Source organism: Tenebrio molitor, chromosome 4 (genome assembly GCF_963966145.1).
Source record: "Tenebrio molitor chromosome 4, icTenMoli1.1, whole genome shotgun sequence".
Classification (NCBI taxonomy): Eukaryota; Metazoa; Arthropoda; class Insecta; order Coleoptera; family Tenebrionidae; genus Tenebrio; species Tenebrio molitor.
This window is the reverse complement of record NC_091049.1, coordinates 20,480,961-20,501,404: the sequence shown is the minus strand read 5'-3', so window position 1 is coordinate 20,501,404 and position 20,444 is coordinate 20,480,961. Positions and strand designations below refer to the sequence as shown.

General features: G+C 40.1%; 2 long non-coding RNA genes across 2 annotated transcripts in view; one reads left to right on the top strand and one right to left on the bottom strand.

Moving 5' to 3' along the window:
* The window catches only part of LOC138128123 (uncharacterized), a 145,630-nt gene that overhangs the window by 63,648 nt on the left and 61,538 nt on the right, over nucleotides 1-20,444 (bottom strand). The window lies entirely within an intron of this gene.
* LOC138128122 (uncharacterized) overlaps nucleotides 19,101-20,444 on the top strand; it is a 197,680-nt gene continuing 196,336 nt past the window's right edge. The window contains exon 1 of the long non-coding RNA XR_011158541.1: nucleotides 19,101-19,462. This is a non-coding gene — a long non-coding RNA (uncharacterized lncRNA). The remainder of the gene's footprint in view (nucleotides 19,463-20,444) is intronic.

Genomic DNA, 20,444 nt, shown 5'->3' with positions numbered 1-20,444 from the left:
GATCAGGTGAAAAGGACGCCGAACTTAATTTCAACGCAAAGATATTTATGATAGTTTGAGGTGAAGGTATTGAACGAGACAGCCCATACTCCGAGACTTTTGATATCCCTGAATCAGGTAGAATTTTAGGCTTTAGAGCAACCTGAAATGTGGAAGCCAGTTATTCATCGTTCGGTGTAGGCTCATTTTGATCCCAAAGTCCTTTCTTTATCGTCGATTCTTGCTGTTGTGGACAAATTCAAGGCGGAAGATGAAGGAATTTCCTCGCTGCTAGCAGTATAAGTGATTTTGACCCTGATTCTGAAGCAAAAGGACCTTCGTCAGTGCTTCCTACGGCTTCCGCGGCGTCGCAAAACGTGGAGAATCAGCTGCTGACGGAATTTGTGTATACGCCCTGGCAGACGAGACCGAGTGTTCGGACAAACCCCACGATCGTGAGTACCACAAATGCAAGTGCTTTGCTACGTGTGCATTGTAGCTCCGGGACACAACACAAGTGTGTTACTTAGGCCAGTCCCCGCCGCGAGTCCATCATCGAGACATACGTTTGTACATCGGCGCCGAACGAGTAAAATTAGTAGACCAACATAAATACCTGGGCATCATAGTCGACCCGAAACTCTCTTTCGAGCAAAACGCGGCGTACGCTGTCAAGAAGGCCAGAAGAGTCATCATGGGGCTGAAACGGAAAACAGCGCGACACCGGGGACAGGAAACGCAAGACTCGCTCCGAAAAATCTATTACGGCGCCATACTACCGATTCTGTCGTACGCTTCGAGGGTGTGGATCGACAGAATTCACCTGTCCAAAATCAAAAGGAAGTACCTCTCGGCGTATGGAACAGTTGCCCGGTTGCTTACGCAAAGTTACGTGTCGGTCTCGACAGAGGCTGCGGGAGTATTAGCCGGGATCCTCCCCCTGGATCTGGAGATCCAACTGAGAAACTGCGTCAGTGAGATACGACACGCTAGGGGAGCCGAATTTCAAGGAGAATATATCGCGCGGGAAGCCTTCGACTCCCTCTCACACGCCCATCAATACCTTCAAATCAAGGCCGAAGACGTCTGGCAAGACAGGTGAGAATCATCATCTAAGGGTCGCATTACACACGAGTTCCTGCCAGAGGTCAGCACTAATCCGGCTGAGCTACGCAGCCCACTCTTCGCCAGGACCCAAGTACTAACGGGACACGGGGAATTTGGCTGTCACCTCTTCAGGATCGGAAAGGTGGACAGCGATGAGTGCGACGCCTGCCCGGGAAAGACTGATGACCCTATCCACCGCGTCAAGGAATGCCCGAAATACGCCCCAGTACAAGAGGAAATCCGGAAGCAACTGCGTTCCTGGCCGCCAAACCTCCGGAAAATCCCCTTCATCGAGGACAGCAATATCTTTGAGAAGTTGATTGAACCACAAACAACCCCACCCACTGGACCCCAACAGCAGCCTCAGTGAGAAGGCCAGAGCCCCATCAACACGGCCGCCCCAGCGGAAAGGGCCTCAAAACTGCGAGCAGCAGCCCTAAGCAGCTGCCGCCCTCCAGACAAGCTAAACCGAAATCTTTCCCTGAAATCAGCCCGTTATCTACCAACGTGACAAAGTCTCATGTACCCTCTACCACCCCCAAACACAGTAATAATTCTGCTCTAGATACTCAACCGGAATGACAAAGCCCACGAAGTACGAACCGACCCGCCCCCCCAGGCATTCTCATCCGTTGCCGAGACCGCCAGAGACGAGGACGTTCACCCCAACTCCGACAGAGGGACAAATGGCACAGGACAGATCAAACCAGACGATCACACAATGGGATGACGGAAAAGGAGAGACCAACATCGGGAAATGTCAAAATTTATATTTTATATGTCATAGTTTAAGTTAAAACATAACATAATGTAATCAGACCAAGAACTATCCGGAAGTGCAGCGTGCCCAATTTGGCACATGTTCAGAATAAACCGCCCCCTGGGCCTTTTTTTTTTGTTACTTAGGCCCGCAGATCACGTCAGGACTAAAACCGGGACCAGAAACCCGAACAGGTACGTAGATTCCTTGGACTGACCGGCTTCTTCCGTAGGTTTATCAAAGACTACCCAATGATAGCCGAACATTATCAGACACGCTGCAAAAAGAATGACATGTGCATCAGAGAACGCCCGTCAGGGAGGTATCCTTCAAAAGCGACCGCATTTATGACGCATGTCAAATATTAAGAAAATTCTTGATATTTAGTGTTCTTTATTGTTAACAACAGTTGAATAAAAATGGAAGAACAGGCAGCAGCGCTATTTATGTATGAAGTACTGTTTGAGTTTTCGTCTAGCGAGTTGGATGAAGAAATGGCATTGGAAGAATTATATTTTCTAGAAAAGCGCAAAAGAAGAAACATTTCTAATTATTTTGAGGACGTACTCGATAATTACGATGACCAAATGTTCAGGGAAAATTTTAGGATGTATAGGGCAACGGTTGAGTTTTTACTACACTTACTGGAGGACAAAATATTGTCGTCCGTCGTCGATGTAGGCCGTCACATCATATCAGCGAAAGCAGAGTTACGTGTACTTCTGACGATTTGGTACTTTGCTACGCCAGATTCGTATAGGTTGATTTCATTGTCGGGCTATCTACTCGTACAAGGAAATAAGCGCATACATGTTTCCAGGTCCATTTGTGAACGATTTATAGTTGGTAAAGCCACTGGGCTTACGAAATGTACTTGTATATTTTGATTTTGGAATTTTTAAATACTAACAGTAACAAAAAGATGTTTTGCACTTCACTAACCTTTCAATTACTTACAACAAGTATAATAATTTCATTATTCTTTATTAAATTTACTATGGCGTTTCGAAAGGCCCGAGTTGAATCCAATAGAGAATGTTTAGGGACGCATGATATCTCTAATGTACAGGAACGACTTTCGCCCTAACACAGTCGAAGAACTTCAAAAGAAGATTGCTAACACCTGCCAGCAAATTATACCGGCATATATGCGCGATTTAGTGTCTTCTGTGCCTCGTCGACTGCAAATGGTCATCGACAGTAATGGTGCCATAACCAAGTTTTAGTCCTTAATTATTCGCTTTGATGTTTCTTATATTACTGTAAATATATTTCTATATAATATCTCATACCAAAGTTAACCTATTTTACTTTTTTCATGAAAAAACACCATTCCTATTAAACGCCTGTTTTCCATTTCGACAATGGTCATAATTTTTTAATAACAAACAATAAAAACTTCTATAACAGGGTGTCCCAGAAAAAGTGTAGGAGCCGAGGATTGCAGATTCTTCTGCGAAGTATAATGGCGTATTTGAAAGAAAATAATTTCGATCTCAAATAGAATTTAAATTATTGACATTTTAAATGGGCCAATCGTGAGGGATTTTCTAATTAATTTCTTAGGTATAAGTTACGTTGCCAAGTTACATGCAAAAATTTAAAGTTTGGGTTTCTTTGAAAAAACATCTGGTCAACTAGTCAAGGGTCAGTGTCACATAAATTGTCACGAGAAACGTCACTTGTATTTGTCCGTTATTATTTAGAGTGTTTTTTCCATGCGTTTAATCGCACGTGCTGGAACAACTGGGTCTCTAATGGCGCAAAAAAAGGTCTTGTTGGCGTGCCACGTACAGCAAGAACACCTGAAGCGGAAGAAATGGTGCTAGATGCTTTTTTACAAGAACCCACAACCAGTATTCGCACGATTTCGAGACTTTATGGCATATCCAAAAGTTTAGTTCAAAGGGTACTGAAGGAAAACCATCAACACCCATATCATTATACACAGGTACAACACTTGCAACCACAAGATTATCCTGCAAGAGTGGAATTTTGCCAGTGGTTATTGCGTCAACATGCTGACAACCCAAACTTTTTAGACAGAGTAATTTTTACTGACGAATCATGTTTTACGCGCAATGGAGTTTTCAACAGTCGTAACTATCATGTGTGGGCTGGGGAAAAAACTAATGCTACGAGGCCAAGGGCTTTTCAACATAGGTTTAGCATAAATTTATGGGCTGGCATCTTAGGAGATCGTATAGTAAGGATAAGTTGTAAGAATGTCATTTACATTATGGTAAAATAAATTGATTTCTAGATAGGACCTGTGGAACTGCCACGTATACTTAATGCGGAAAATTATGCTGAATTACTATTACATAATTTGCAAGATCTGCTAGATAATGTCCCCCTTCAGCATTTGCCACAGTGGTTCCAACACGATGGTGCTCCGGCACATTTTGCAAGAAATGTGAGAGATATTTTACATCACATGTACCCCAATCAATGGATAGGACGAGGAGGCCCTATTCATTGGCCAGCGAGATCTCCGGACTTAACGCCTCTTGATTTCTTTTTATGGGGTCATACGCAAAATTACATTTATTCCGAGCCAATCGCAACTTTAGAAGAACTTGACGGGAAGATAGTAGAGGCTATAGCCACGATTACACCAGAAATGTTACAAAATACAAGAAGGAGTTTAATTAGAAGAGCCAATCTTTGTATAGAAATGCATGGTGGTCATTTTGAACAACTCCTTTAACGTTTATTTATTGTTGTGTTGGTTTTATTTAATTTGTTTTCAGTTCTCTTTTTTTTGATTTATTCGAACTATTAATAAAAAGTTCTTGGTTGCTTATGTTAAAAAATATTGTTAGTTTATTTGCCCAAAAGACACTAAATTCGTCCTCATTGCTTAAAAATTTCCCACATAACATTGTTACAATTAGAGTTATTGTGATGTAACTTCGGAAGCTCAGTATGTATATGTTCAATGGATGTTTTCTAATACTAATCTTCTCATTGTTATTTTTATTGGGGGCCATAACCTTACCAAACTGGGAAAACTATACCATCGTGCCATTAAGACATAATAACTACACTATAGGTACTACATTGAAAGGGCCATTAGGTCTAATAAAGAACTCAAATAGTTTCATAAGATTCTTCTTCAAGATGCAAACCTACTTCTTCACCCTCTTTCGTTTCAATTTTCAATAGTTATTAAAGCCATTTTGCAGAAGTTGTGTCCAAACTTTCCAACATATTGCATTACTTTTAAATGTGTTGCTTGAACAATTTGCATACTTCGTAGCTACTCGTAGCATACACGCTTTCCTTGTAGAGACGAAATTTTGAATTGAAATTGACTTGTCAAATGCCATGAACGACGTTACTAATTTACAGTAGACCAGATGAATATTCATGGCTTTGCATCACCCTATTCTTCTTCTGTTTCCTAGCGATCAAAAAATAGGTAGCAGCAAGGTATGACCGAGGCTTTCATAATTGGTCAGTTTCAAGCCTTTATAACTCAAACGTTTTTGGACACTAAACATTTTTTCTTTCAATATTAGTATTAGCTAACGTAGCAGAAAATGTGGTTAACAGCTCCTACACTTTTTCTGGGACAGCCTGTATATATTGCAGTAAACTGACATTCACCGCCACCATGATTCTGGTTACCCGAGAATATTTACGGAATATACCTTCAATCAATCACTGTGATTCAAATCCTACATCGATTTAAACACGGAAATGTGTAATAAATCTAAGAACGTTTTAGAACGTGATGTTTTTATGTTAATGAATAACAATGTTTTTGGAAAAACAATGAAATCTGTGGATAAAAGAGTAAACGTGAAATAAGTTACGCCGTGGTAGAAAACGGTAGGCGGAAAGTTTAATTGCCAAACCAATTTCGAAAATCGTTAAATTTTCAACTTCACTCCCTCTGTGCATAATATACTATTTTATGCGTAGAATTATAACAACATTCGTTATGCTTGTGCATGTAAAATTCCCCATTGCAAAAAATGGTGGTGCTTGGATATTTTTAATATATAATTTGTCAGTTTCTTTAAGCGGTGCTATTATTATTACACCGTCCTCATCTGAGGTTAACACAGAAACTAAGCAACTAACTAAAAATGGAGTACAACTACATATAAAAACACAAATTCCACAGCAAATTTACAGTGTATACCTACCATCCTACGACATGGTGGCGGTAGGAATGCGACTTCATCCCATACAGTAAACCCAACAGGGGTAAATGCAAAGAGAATGATATACCGCAGCGACAGCTGTTATAAAGAGTAGTCGAAGATATCCTGTGATAAAATACCGTACTGGTAACTGTTTCCGGGGTGTGGAAGGCTGTGAGTTTTTGTTGTGTAGTGTCTATATTAGCACCAATTGTCAGTTTACATTATTTGTTGATTATTTGGACGAGCTACAAAGCGACTTGCAAAAGACCAAAACCAACAAAAAGGGAAACGTGATCAGTGGAGATTTCAACGCGGAGAACACGCTCTGGGGAGGAATGGTGACGGCTCTGCGAGGAACTGTGATGCTGGAGTGGGCCTACTCCATGGAGCTGACGGTCATCACGATGGCAAAAAACCCACGTGGATTCGCAGACCTGACGTTGGTGAGTGAGAAGGTAGCGGAGAGGAATCCGACTTGAATCCGTCCATGAGCGACCACCTCTTTGTGATCACAGATATCCTCGAACCGAGGAAAGTCAGTCAACAATAGATGCGGCAATATTAATGTGGACAACTGTGCAAAGTAGTTAACGATGAATAACAAGTAGAAGAGATAAATATGGAGGAATGTGGTCGACTACTGGAAAGTCCCTACAAGAAGACTACGTCGAGAGTACGATGCGGAGACGATTATAAACTTCCGTACTGGTCGACGGAGGAAATACAGGAGGAGATAAGCGAAGTGAAAAGGAAGCACAGGGCCTACCAAACAGCCAGGAAACAGGAAGCGGAGAGTTATCGGGAGGCCAAGAAATCTCTCAAAAGGGCAATACCCATAGCAAAGAAAAGTTCCTGGATGGATCTGTGCGATAGTCTTGAGAATGATATCTTTGGAGATGCTTATAAGATCGTCAAGGCTCAGCTGAAAGGACGCAGCTCACCCCCAACGTGAACAGGTATTCGGAACTCTTTTCGTGAGCGGAACGGGCAGGAGGATGGGTGGACGCAATGTTTCCCGCACCATCAACGCCGCCGAATTGACACCTCCGAGCATTTTCGATGAGACAGAATTGATGGCAGCCTGCGACCAGATAAAGATGCTGCAGCGGCCGTTTCAAACATATTTGAAACTTTAGTACCCAACTGTTAAGAAATTAATACGGTGAATGAACACGAGATGACGAGATGCTGGTTAGCTTTAGGGGCCGCTGTCGTCTCAAGGGGAATTTTCCAAACAAGGCAGAAAAGCAGCAATAATTATTTCTTTAATGATTATTTGTATTCTGGAAAAACAAGTGATGGACACACTCCCAATCGAAAAAAAAAAAGAACTTTTCATTCGTAGTCTATTGTCAGATTGACAAAACCTATTGAAAATACCAACAGGAACGTCACTGCCGACAATTGGTGCTTTTCATTAGAAATTGATAATGAGCTGACGTAAAGAGGCCTTTTGTACGCGCAAAAATAAAAGAGATATTCCGTCTGCGTTTTTACCATGCAATCAATAATCGTCATGTTGGGTAGTGTTTCTTTGGAATTACAGCTAATTTTACGTTACTTTCTTATGTGCCCACAAAGAAAAAAAGCCGTTTTATTACTGTCCAGTATGCATCATAATGGTGAGGTGAATCTTGTAAGTGGAAAACCTGAAATTATTGAATTCTACAATCCTACCAAAGGAGGAGTCAATTTTAATAGGTGCAGATAGCCGGTGCTAAATCCAAAAACGTTTCTTCCCTAATCTCTAGCGAAAAAGGCGAAACGATCAGTGTTATGGCTTGCTGCAACGGTGAAGGCAGCTTCTTACCCCCGTACTGCATCTTTAAGAGGAAATACATGAATCTAGAATTTTTAAACGGTATGCCGCCTGGCTCAGTAGTCAAGATGAGTCCAAAATCTGCATATGTTAACACAGAAATCTTTTTCGATTGGCTTAAAAACCACTTTTGCCTAGAAAACTCGCCGGAAATGCTGGAATTTGCGGATGAACACGAAATTATAATGCTATGTCTACCTGCCCATACGACTCACTATCTCCAGCCCTTAGATAGGTCAACTTTCAAATCTTGAAAAAACCACTACTATGAAGCCTGTAATAATTTTGTCAAACGCATTCCACAACAAAGATGGAATTATGGAATGAAATGGCATGCGAAGATTTTCCAAACGTACATATTGCGAGTCTCGACTTCCAAGAGCTCCACTTACAAGAAGTTGAACCAACGTCACTGTCTCCGAACGAGCGCCATCAGCTTGATGAGGTTATAATTAATTACGCGCAGCTTTTCGAGGCAACTGGACCACCAACTCCCATCGTCGAACACCACATACACACTGGAACCAGTTCCCCCGTGTCCAGTCTCCTGTGTCGCATCACACCGGGACGTCAAAAGATTTTAGAGCAGGAAGTACATCTACTCGAAACCGGTGACATTGAAGAATGTGAAAGTACCTGTTGTCCTAGTGCCGAAACCCGACGGAAGTACCCGACTGTATGTCGACTACCGGAAGTTGAACGAAATAACTACCCCCGCCATATACCCGTTGCCCAGGTTGGAGGACTTACTGCATTCCACGGGTCAATCCAATTTCATTTCTACTATGGACTTGCGGAGTGGTTACCATCAGGTGCGTACACGAACCCGACCGTGATAAGACCGCTTTTATCGCCAGCTTTGGTACCTACCGTTTCCTCCGCCTCCCTTTCGGACTTAGGAACGCACCGGCCACCTTCCAAAGGCTAATGGACAAATTTAAAGCTGGCCTGAAGGATGTGAGAATTCTGGTCTACCTGGATGACATTATTGTATTATCATCTGACTTCGAAAGTCACATGAGCGACCTGAAAAGTTGCTTCGACCGAATGCAGCAGTTCAATCTTCGAATGAACAGACACAAGTGCCGTTTTGCATGTAACGAAGTAAAATATCCGCTAACGGGATCCGATAAAGTGACTGCCCTTGACCGACTAACGAGACTTGACAAAAAACTCAACTTGACAAAGGACGAGCACTTCAGTTTCCGGCCGTGTCACGACACTAGTGAACCAGGTAGTGAGAATCGTGACCGACATCACGTACAATTACAAAAAAGACAAGCTGGTCTTCAAGATAATCGAGAAGAAACTTCCGGTTAACTTCGTCAAGCTTTTACATTCCAATCTGACCGACAGGACATTACAAGTTAAAGTCCAGCACACGTTGTCCGAACATAGGCCGATCAAGGCGGGGTTCCCGCAAGGCTCCATTCTCGGGCCAGAATAATCACCCAATTGAAAGTCAAAAACCGAAAAGTATTGACTCAGCCTTCGGTCAAGTATCTGGGCGTACACCTTAACACTAGTCTGACGTACCACACGCACATTGACAAGGCTCTAGCCAGGGCGAAAGCGACTCTAAACGCCCTTTACCCACTTTTCAGCAAAAACAGCCAGCTGTCGACAGGTAACAAGAGTGTTTTTTTTGCGACGCAGCGTTTTGAACACGGTTTGTGATAGTTCAAACCAATGTATTTTTGCCACAAAGTAAGGACGTCATGACCAAAAACGGTGTAAGCGCATTGAGTGTGGTTTGAACCGATCCCGAAGGAGGGTGTGAAGCGTATTTAACGTTTCAACTTTCACCGAGTGAACTTTTTATAGGTTATATTTTTGTTGTTGTTTTAAATTTAAAGTGAACATGGTTGATCACATGATCGATGTGGAATTAGAAGAGGGATTAACGGTGACCGTGGACCATGTAACTGCCACCAAACTGCAAGGTACTTAAGTTCTCGCAAATGAAATGATATATTGTTAAACAGTTATAAACAATAGGGTTTTGCTGCAAGCAAAAACTTACTTCTTTTAAAAACCTCTTCACTTCGGGCCACTAACTATCATTTGATAATTGCAGATCCGTTTTATGCTGAAAAATATATAGAAATGGTGAAAAAAGCCATAAACATGAAAGAGACAGAAAATGAAGCAACTTCAACACTGTGGAAAGCCAAACACGGCACTGCCGTCGACCATGAAGCCACGCTGGCATTTTTAAGCCTACGGCAGTCATATAATGAAAAATTTATCAATAAAAAAACTTGTAAAAACACTCTTTGGACGAAAATTAGAGACCAACTGAATGAAATGGGCTACTCTGTTGGCAAAGGTAGTCGGGAGAAATGCCGCCAAAAATTTGCGAATTTACAGAGTAGCTATCTACGAACTAAAGAAAAACGAAGGAGAACAGGAGAAAAGAAAGTCCAAGATTCTCCATATTTCCAAGAAATGGATGCTATCCTGGGCGATAAACATAAAACTCAACCACTATTGGTGATCGATTCACTAAATTCAACTCTAACTTACCAGGATATCCAGCTTTGGCTTGAAAAGCCTCCTCTATTGTAATTGCTTCATTCCCGCCAGGCCAAACCATATATTGATTTTGTAAATTGATAATTCTGCTGAACATGTACTCTGTTGATTTATACACAGTAGACACAGTTACGTCAAATCTATCTGCTATAGACAATAAAACGACGTCTTTTTTATCGAGGCGAAGCCGACGTCTAGAATGGGAAAAAAATCGCTTTTCCTATCTCGTTGCACAAATAGCTATTGGTTTCAAATTATGAATTATAAATTGTGTGCTGCATTATGAAATTTCATTTGTTATAGGCTGTAATAATTGATAAGTGTACGGGCAAAGTACTCTACGTGGGAGTACGAAACAAATATTATTACTGTTGTGCTAGAGCTGAAAACAAAAATGAAGCCGTGAAACAGCACACATGTTTCAAGAATTGGACGGGCTCATCAGGCTCAATGGAACAAGATATAATTCTGGAGGGCTTCAGGATTACTGACGAAATGCACCATCTCCGTTACAAGAGGTTTATTGCAGACGGTGGCGCTACTGTACATGCTAATATACAGAAAAGGGTTAGTCATGGGTAAGAGGCAAGTGAAAAGAAAAACACGACGTATAAGTAAATCATATCTTTTGTCATTTTAAGGTAACCAAAAAAGAGTGCACCAAACATTGCATAAAAAATTACGGAAAAAATCTACATAAAATGAAGACTGATATTAAAGGCGTACCATTGTCTATCAGAGAATTATTGACAGAAAAGCAATTTACGCAAACGCCCATGGAGATGTAGGACAACTTAAAAACGATTTAAAAAATTCAATTTTTCACGTTTTTGGCAACCATCAAAAATGTACCGTGCATATGTGTGACAAGGTTGGTGATTTGGCTAGAGACAGAACGGCAGTGTTAGCTGAGACAGGGGCAAATCACCATCTTTATGCTGCAATACACAACGTTTTGGTAAAGAGGGCAGAATGGCATTAATCGTCTTGGAAAAAGGCATTCAAAAAAAGCCCTGGAAAAATGTTTAAAACATTATGTTGCTAACAAAATGACTAATAAAATGAAGCGTAAAGAGACCCCTTATCGCAAGCCAGAATTGGTAAAAAGACTTGAATACGCTAAAGACGACCTACAATGTACTCTCGCAAAAAAGCAGCGGCAAAGAGATGATGAGGCTCAGAAAGAAGAGGTAGAGGAGTTGATTAAACGACTTAAAATACCTTTGCACCAAAATATGTTTTTAGACATACTTTAAATTTTCATATTTTTATAGGTTTCCGAGACTCAACAGCAACACATTTTTAAAACCACTACAGAACAATTTGATGATAAAAGTGGGAGCTACAGAACTCAGCAAGAGCACAGATTAACAGCCTCAAATTTTGGCGCCGTTTGTATTAGAAAAGAATCTACGTCTTGTCAGTTTACTTACAAGCTCCGAAGAAGATAGCAGCATGGCTATTGAAACGTCAGCTACCCAGCAAACCAGACAATCCAGACGACCGCGGCACAACCCGGAAAACAATAACCCTATTGTCACGTTCTTGTGGTGGTAGAAGGTGTGTACTCACCACCCGAGATCATGCCGCGGCAGGTGGTTTGCCGAGATCGTGAGTGTACACCCCGCCCAGACCTCCCCGTGGTGCCACAGGGTCTACGGTCGGTCGTAGCAGACTTTATGGGCAAATCGGGCGGTTCAGAAGGAGGTTTATCTGCTCCGCTCATCGGATGATGTCCCCGTAAGGTGGACAGGGGTGGGTGGCCTTAGGTCATCCACTTTTGAACTAGGGGAGCAGACAGCTCCCCGAAGTAGTGACAAGGCAATGAAGAGGCAAACGATTTGGTTAACGAGTGGTTTTAACGATGGCCTGTGGCAGGGGCCGAGAGTGGGGCCTTCGGGCCAACATGAGCCGTCCCTGGAAGGTGGACGGGGCGCGGGTCTTCGGGCCCCAGAGATTAGGGGAGCAGACAGCTCCCCGAAGTTGACGAACTTGATGTGAATTGGTTTTGATAATGGCATTCGGGCATCGGGGGACCGATGCGCGTGAGACACTGCAAGGGTTCCCGTTTCGGGGACCGATGCGCGGTGTAACATCTTTCTTGCCTTCGGGCAAGAAGAGGACGGGGAAGACTGCGGTCTAGCCCCCAGGTGTGGTACAGGTAAACGGCAGACCACAATCTGTTTACCCATAAAGCGTTCCGGCAGACTACCCAATCCCACCGCTCCGTGGGCAACGGGGATCGCGGTTCGCAATTTACGTGTGGGACTAAGGGGGGAGGGAAGCCCATCGGCCTAGCCGATGCCCTCCCACGGGAACGGACTCTTAGTGGCAACGTGGACACGCTAGAGGCACATCGGTGCGGCCTTACGCTCTTTGGGCAGAGAGGTTGGGGGTATCCCCAACAGCATTACCATGTCACGTTCTTGTCACAATTTTAGTTTTGTTCGTTTATGATTTGGCTTGTTTTTAGTAGAAAAATGATATCACCTGGATTAACGCGGATTTAGAATACGCTCCAAAGCCGTTTCCTACACCAGATAATGAAAAAATGTCCAGATACAGAACTGGAATTCGATGCAATAAATGGTGGTGGAATCTGTTTACTTGGATGGTCGATGCTGCGATTCAGAACATCTGAATTCTACATAAAAAGTCTCGGAATAAGCTTACGGAACTACAATTTAGATGAGATATCGTCATTACGTATCTACGAAAATACCAAAATCCTCCAAGTCAAGGAGTTGACCATCAACCAGCGTCTCAAGTAGATCTGCTTCGCGGGTTTCGGATGACTTCCGATTTGACAACGTGGGCCATCTACTGACAGTAAATAAGGATGGCAAAAAAAGATATTCTGGCGATAAGAGCAAATCAATCATACGAACCAACTTTTCAAAATGTAATGTGGGGCTCTGCTTAAATCGTAACCTGAACTTACACACGCAGATTTAATGGATACTTTTAAAATGTATAATAAAAATGTTCACAAGTAATAAACCTGCAGCTCTGTTCGAAAGTAGGCTCTGGTAAGAGCTGGCGTTGCCATATAGTCAATCCGCAATTTTTTGTTTAAATTTATTTTTTTAAGGAAAAGAAAAACTTCGCCTTTTATGAGTTAAAAATGACTAAGTTTAATAATTATACAAATCACTGATTATGGACCTTTGGTGTCAGTTAGAACATTTACAGAAGAACTGCTAGCTCGACTGTTACTATTGCAGATCTGATAATATACTTCGCAAGTACTTGGATTCCCATTTATCAGTCACAAAGCTTCACCAAATTTTAAAAAAACCATTCCCGGTATGAAAATTATCGGCGTCCGTCGTCGGTCAATTCGACCGAACACTATTCCGGTCCCGTGCCGGGTAATATTGCAAAGAAGTTTGGGTTTGAAAAATTAACCGGATTCTTAAACCATAAACCGGACCTAATTTGACCAGAAAGTGTGTGGCCGGTCTAAAACATTTTGAAATTCCCAAGTTATTAAAATTTTAGAGAACGATGCTATGTGAAGATGACACGTTTGAGGTTATGTCTCGGTGCATGTGAATCATGAGCAATTTAACTTGGAAAATAATAATTGCGGCGCCTCTGTAAGTAAACTGCTCGAAAAAAGTTAGGGATATTGCTAAATATTTAAGTTAACTTTATCAAAATGCACCAGTAAGTTTTTTTCCTTTTAAACAGGTGTTTTTATGAAATGTCTTTGAGTTGTATTTTTTCTTTTTGCAACGCCAAAAAAGTTATCAAGCGAGATAAACAAAAAGTATAAACCATGTGGGATACGTTTGTTACTTTTCTCAATAGCAACGCATTTATTGTCAAAAATAAGCTTTGTACAATGGAAAGAAGACATTTAACGCAAGCTGACGGTAATAGAGCAATTGGAATGTTGGAAAATGGCGCGCGTCAAGTAGATGTGGCTTTGTTGTTTAATGTTACCCAAAGTGTTATCTCCCGACTCTATCAGCGATATCGTGAAAGTGGCACGGTTGAGGAAAGGCCAAGAACCGTTCGCCCAAGAGCCACAAACCACAGAGAAGATCGGTTATTAGTCCGCAAAGCTCGAAGAAATCCACGAACCCACTGTAATCTACTTTTACACGCTACTGGAACCAGAATAACTGCTAGGACTGTTTTAAATCGTATCAGAGAGTGAATTAAGATGTAGAAGGCCCATACGAAGAGTTCCATTAACCCCTGCACATAGAGGTGACTCGTTTCATTAAAAGCTCACACCTAGAGAGAAAATTCTTTACAAAGAAGTAATCAGAATGCGAAAGCGGCTGTCTCTAAAGAAAAGGTTAAAGTATACCAAAAATTCTATTATGAGCAGACACTGGGAAGGAAGTTAGATCCTGTAACTGTATTTTTTTTTAAATCTCAATTGCGCAATTTAGATAAAAATAAATATAAAAGAACATATTCTTTAGATTTTAGCCTTTGTCATTTTCAAAAAAAGCCGTAAGTCATACAGGTTCTTGTCTAACTTGTTTACTTTTCCCAGTGCTGAAACTATCAGGAAAGTAGTCAGGCACATTCCTATTACAGCGGGCATTTGCAAATTCTTGCTCAATGTTATAAAAATTAAAGTCAAAAAAATGAACAATGCAAGAGAAAAGTGTTGCATTTTATTATTTGATGAAATGGCAATAAAGCGAAATTTAAAATTTAATAAATATGAAGATATTGTTGAAGGATTTGCAGATGACGGCATTAATAGGAATTGCCGATCATGTGGCAGTGTGGATGCTTAAAAGTGTAACCACGTCACCATCGTGGAAACAACCAATTGCTTACACATTTTCCAAAGGCCCAGAATCATGGCCAAGTATTATGAAAATGTATAAAAGTATAGTGAGAGAATGTGAAGCAATTGGTCTCCATATTGTGGCATCTGTGTGTGATCAAGGAGTCACAAATTCAAAGGCCATCAAGCAATTAATTTTAGAAACAAAAGAAGTGGCTTTAAGAAAAGGTGAAGTGGAACGTTATGATGTTATAAAGATTGGGAAATCTATCATTGTTCCATTATTCGATCCACCTCATCTTTTAAAATGGATCCGAAAAACATGCTCACAAAAAATCTAACATTTGTGCTTGATGGTCAAGAACGAGTAGCAAAATGATCGCACATAGAGGATGCATATTTTATAGACACAAGTAGTGGAAACCTGCGAGCTATGCCTAAACTCACTGATGTCCACGCGGTTCCCAACAAAATTAAAAAAATGAGTGTGACCAAGGCTTCACAGGTTTTAAGTACTTCTGCGGCATCTATAATGTCACTGATGAGTCACAGTGGTTCTATCAGTCTTTGTGATCGAAGACAAATGTCTCGAGAGGGCGAAGACACTGCAGTATTATTGCAGTTCTTTGACAGTGATAATGGGGCCATTGGAGGGAAAATAAAGCAATTATTAAGGCAGAGGATTACAACCTACAACATAAATAACTATTACTTTGTTAATTAATTAAAAATTTAAAAATAAATCGTAAAATTTACGAATGTTTAGTGTTTGTGAAACTTTGAAGCATGGTTAGTGTTTTAGGGTTAAATAGGCGTGAGTACTTGCCCGATAAAGATTTATATTTTGAAGAAAACACATCACGACTTCCTGAAGATAATTTGCTTTCAGCGAATCAACTAATCGAGTTTAGAAATAATTGTTTGGCATATTACGTTGAGTTGTGTGCTCAGATTCGTTCTAGATTTAGCAACATTGAAGACTATTTAAAAACTTTGGGTTATTAAATCCTGAAACTGTTTTGAATGAACTGAACACCGTAACGCCTCTACCACGAACTTTTAAACACTTCACCAATAAAAATGACGAAGATATCCGCAGTGAAAATAGTAAAATATTAAGTGTTTCTGACAGCTTTAACGATAAATTAAAGAAATTCGATTTTGAAAGTTTTTGGGAAAAATTAGAATCTCTCAAAAATTTTAATCAAGGGCTTACTTGTGGCAACATATGCCACTTTCATTTTAACATATTAATTTGATGAAAGTCGCAGGGATGTTCAATCTGCCACATTTTAGATTAGATGTGTTTTTCATAGTGAAAGCATTAAATGCACACCAAGCCAATTGCAAAAATGTAATCTTCTACTTTCACCACCGAAAAAATACCTGTGGATGCAACCAAAGTTGCGGGTCATTCGACAAGCACAGCAGGGCGCCCTTCGGTAAAAGTGTGTTTACACTATGAGATTTTTCTTATCATTTGCTTAAGATAAACTTAGGAGATCTCTTAACGCAAGATTTGTGTGTTTACACCGTATCATTTTTCTTAAGATAGGCACTCATAAGCAAATCTTAACCATAATCTTAAGCAAACATAGAGACTCTCAAGGAATAGGGGATAACCTATTTCTTATGAGCCGTTAAGAGCGTTTTACGAGATTTTCAAGTTCCCGCCGGCGCCGTGCTCTTCTGCCCATCTGTCGCGGTTGTTGAGGTTGAGGTTTGTTTATAAAGTTGTAGCAGGACAAAATGCCACTATTTTTTCGGCCGGTGTAGGAGGCCCGTGACTTCCTCAGTCGCAGTTGGAATCTGGTTATACAAAGGATGCACGCGGGACCATGACAACGCTGCAAAACAGTACGAACAAAATCCGTGCCTTTATAACACGAGGCACGAATTTTATAGTAATAAGCATGCTCGTCAGGACGCTCATTAATTCATCATAAAATATGTGAGACGTTAAAGGAAGTAAATGCCTCCATTACCACCGATGATGTATAGAAAAAATTTATTAACGTGCGTTCGCAATTTACCCATGAACATGGATAATTAAGAAAGAAACCCGGTGAAAGTGGTGACAGTGCAGATGAGGTGGATGAAGAACCAGCAACAGCTTGGTGGTATGACTTTCTATCATTTTTGGCTGGTCACATAAAAGGACGAAAAGGAAGAAGTACCCTGGATGGTGAAGTAAAATAAAGTATATTAATGAATGTAGCATTTTATTAAACACATTATGTTGTAGCATACACGAGATGAACCTCAGAATAATGTAGATGCAGAAATGATAGATAGTGAAATCGTCAGAGACAGGGACAGTGACAGTAGTTGCTTCCCATTTACACAGAAACTCAGTAAATTCTCAGTTGTGACGTCATCACTCACTTAATGACGCGTTCCTTTTACTTGGGTTAGGTGAGTTTCACGTGATTTTTCTCACATCATCTGCACCGCTTCCAGACCGTGTGCTTTAGTGAGACTAAACATTGTTTACGCATTGGATGTGCGGTCCTTTACAAAGTGAACAATGACGTCATTATGTGAGTCTGCTGTGCTCATCTCAGTTGCAAATGGGAAGCGACTAGTGAAATATTGAATTTCAGTTCACAGATTTTTACAAGCACTCCAGGACGAAAAAAAAAATAGATAGTGAACAGTCTGGATCTACAACCATTGACTGTGTAATTGAGAAGACAGTCCAAGCTGCACACGTTTGCAGTGACAAACTCTGAAAATGAGGATGAATTTGGAAACTTTGGACGATATTAGAAAATGAATTGCGTGTGGTTGATGATGAAGAAATCTTAAACGACCTGAAGTTTGAAATTACAAGCAAAAAAGCAATGAATTGCGAAAAAAAAGGCTAGCATTGTAATTGTAAACAATTTAGAATAAGTTTGTTTTGTAAATACAGAGTGTCCCCAAAAAAGAAGACAATAATGTATCACAAGTATAACTTCACATAAAAAAAATAACACTAACTTTTGAAACAAATGACGAGCACCAAGCGAAAAGCTATCAAAATGCATTGCGTTACAATGTAATAACCAAATTAAGGTAGCTGGAAAAACAAATAACAATTAATAACATGTGGGATTGCGCAGATATGCCGCCAATGTTTAGCGCAAAATGGAATATAGACGATAGTAGCGTTTTTCAAAAAAAAATTGTGAATTTTTGGTATTCAAGTGTATACTTGTGATACATTGTTGTTTTCAGAATAAAAATCTCTATCAGAATTACTAAAAAAAAATATGTAATCCCATTTGAAAAAAAATATTTAGACAGTTTACCCTTGAAGCCCATGGGGCTATACTTGAATTTATTAAGCCATTTTGTAGTCTATTAACAACCATTTAATTTGGTGTACCGATAATTAAAATCCTCCGATAAATAAGGGAGCTATGGACTCGTCTTTTTTTTGGGGGACACCCTGTATATGTAACACGTTTTGAAATGTTCATTTGCATATTACAGTTTTCAAAAATTAAATTTTTTAATTGCTTCCCACTGCCAGGACACAAACCCAGTAGTGTTAAAATATGTGGTAAAATTTTTCCTTATTTCAATTGGTTCGTTGGCAGACTTTCTCCATTCACCCTCGATAAGTGCTGCTGCATCAGTATCTTCAACTTCAATTCCTTTTAAATAATGTTTCCCCTCTTTACACTTTATATAATTGTGCAAAACACAACATGCTAATGCAATATTTTGCACTTTATTTACCTATACCCGTTGCAAGATACTTGAAAAAAATACGAGTTCTTATTGTCCTTTAGCGAAAGATTTACAAAAAAATGGAAAAATCTACGAAATTCATTTGCACGAGAACTAACAAAAAGACGCAATGTGAAGAGTGGATCTGAAGCCACAAAACCAATGTATTTTTTGAGCAGTTGTCATTTTTGTTAAGACGCCCTACACATAAAGAGTTATAAAAATTAGTTTAGTTAACAAGAAATAATAAACTAATAGCTTATCTTTTATAGTTATTTATGGTATAAGTGGGTTATTTAAGATATTACCCACGAGAGGTATTTGTAACCTACGAGGGCTTGCCCGAGTAGGTTATTACCTCGAGTGGGTAGTACTTAATAACCCACGTATGCCATACAACGTTTTATCCAATATTCCACAATTTTTAGATAATGACATTATTGATGAAATTCTGCTCCCGATGGGTTATGAACGTTAATAACCCACGGTGCTAATGGCAACGTGGGTTATGTATGTTATAACCCACGGTGCAAATGGCAACGTGGGTTAAAACAACAGACTAGTTATAGCCCAGTTTACTCAATTAAAACTAACTAGTAAAACACGATATTACTATTGAATGTTGGATAAATGTTTTTTTTTTGGAACTGTTTCAAACGTCAGCGAGGAAACTCAAGACACCCAGGTTTCGATAACAGAAGACGATACTACAACAAACGAACATCCCCCACGCAAGAAAATGAAACTTTCCTCTAGTAGTGATGCCCAAATTGCAAAATTGTTAAAGGAAAGCATTAACCAACGTAATACAAATGAAAAAATGTTGGAGCAAGATGAAGATCGACATTTTTTTCTTTCTCTTCTTGGAGATTTCAAAAGAGTCCCCGTCGAAAGAAAAATGGATGTTAAGTTAACCATTATGCAAGCCATCAAAGCGGCCATAGCACCCACTCCTACTTTCAGTTCATACGTCACTCATCCCCCACAATGTTATTCCAATCCTCCTTCCTCATTCTATCCTCATCATCTCAAACATGTACAGCAAACAGTCATTTCTACTCACTCTGGCTCTTCTTATTCACATGGTTCCCCTGCTCCTTCAACTGATGGATCATGTATAGACTTACTTACAGATTATCAAGGCAGCGGTGAACGTTTTATTCTTAATAATAATTAACACTAATATTTAGAAATAGACATGTATAATCAAAGTAGATATAGGAGAAAGTTGGGAAATGCAAAGAGAAATGTTACCCTAAAAATGTTCTTTGGACTGAAAGTGGAGCTTCAGTTACCCTCCAGGCAGTGTTAAATCATACAGCCGGAAGAATAATAATGTTACAGTCTGATGTTATTAAGACTCTATGTGAAAAAGAAATTGTTAATTTTCATTTGATATGCAAATGGGGATGCGATGGTACTTCAGGTCAGAGCACATATAAACAAACATTCAACGATGGAAGCAGAGCTACATCTGATCCAAATATTTTTTTTATTTCACTTGTTCCCTTGCAAATTACATGTGTTGACAAAGAAACGAATGCAGAAATTGTTGTTTGGAAAAATCCGCGTACTTCATCTACTAGATTTTGTCGGCCAATAAAAGTTCTATTC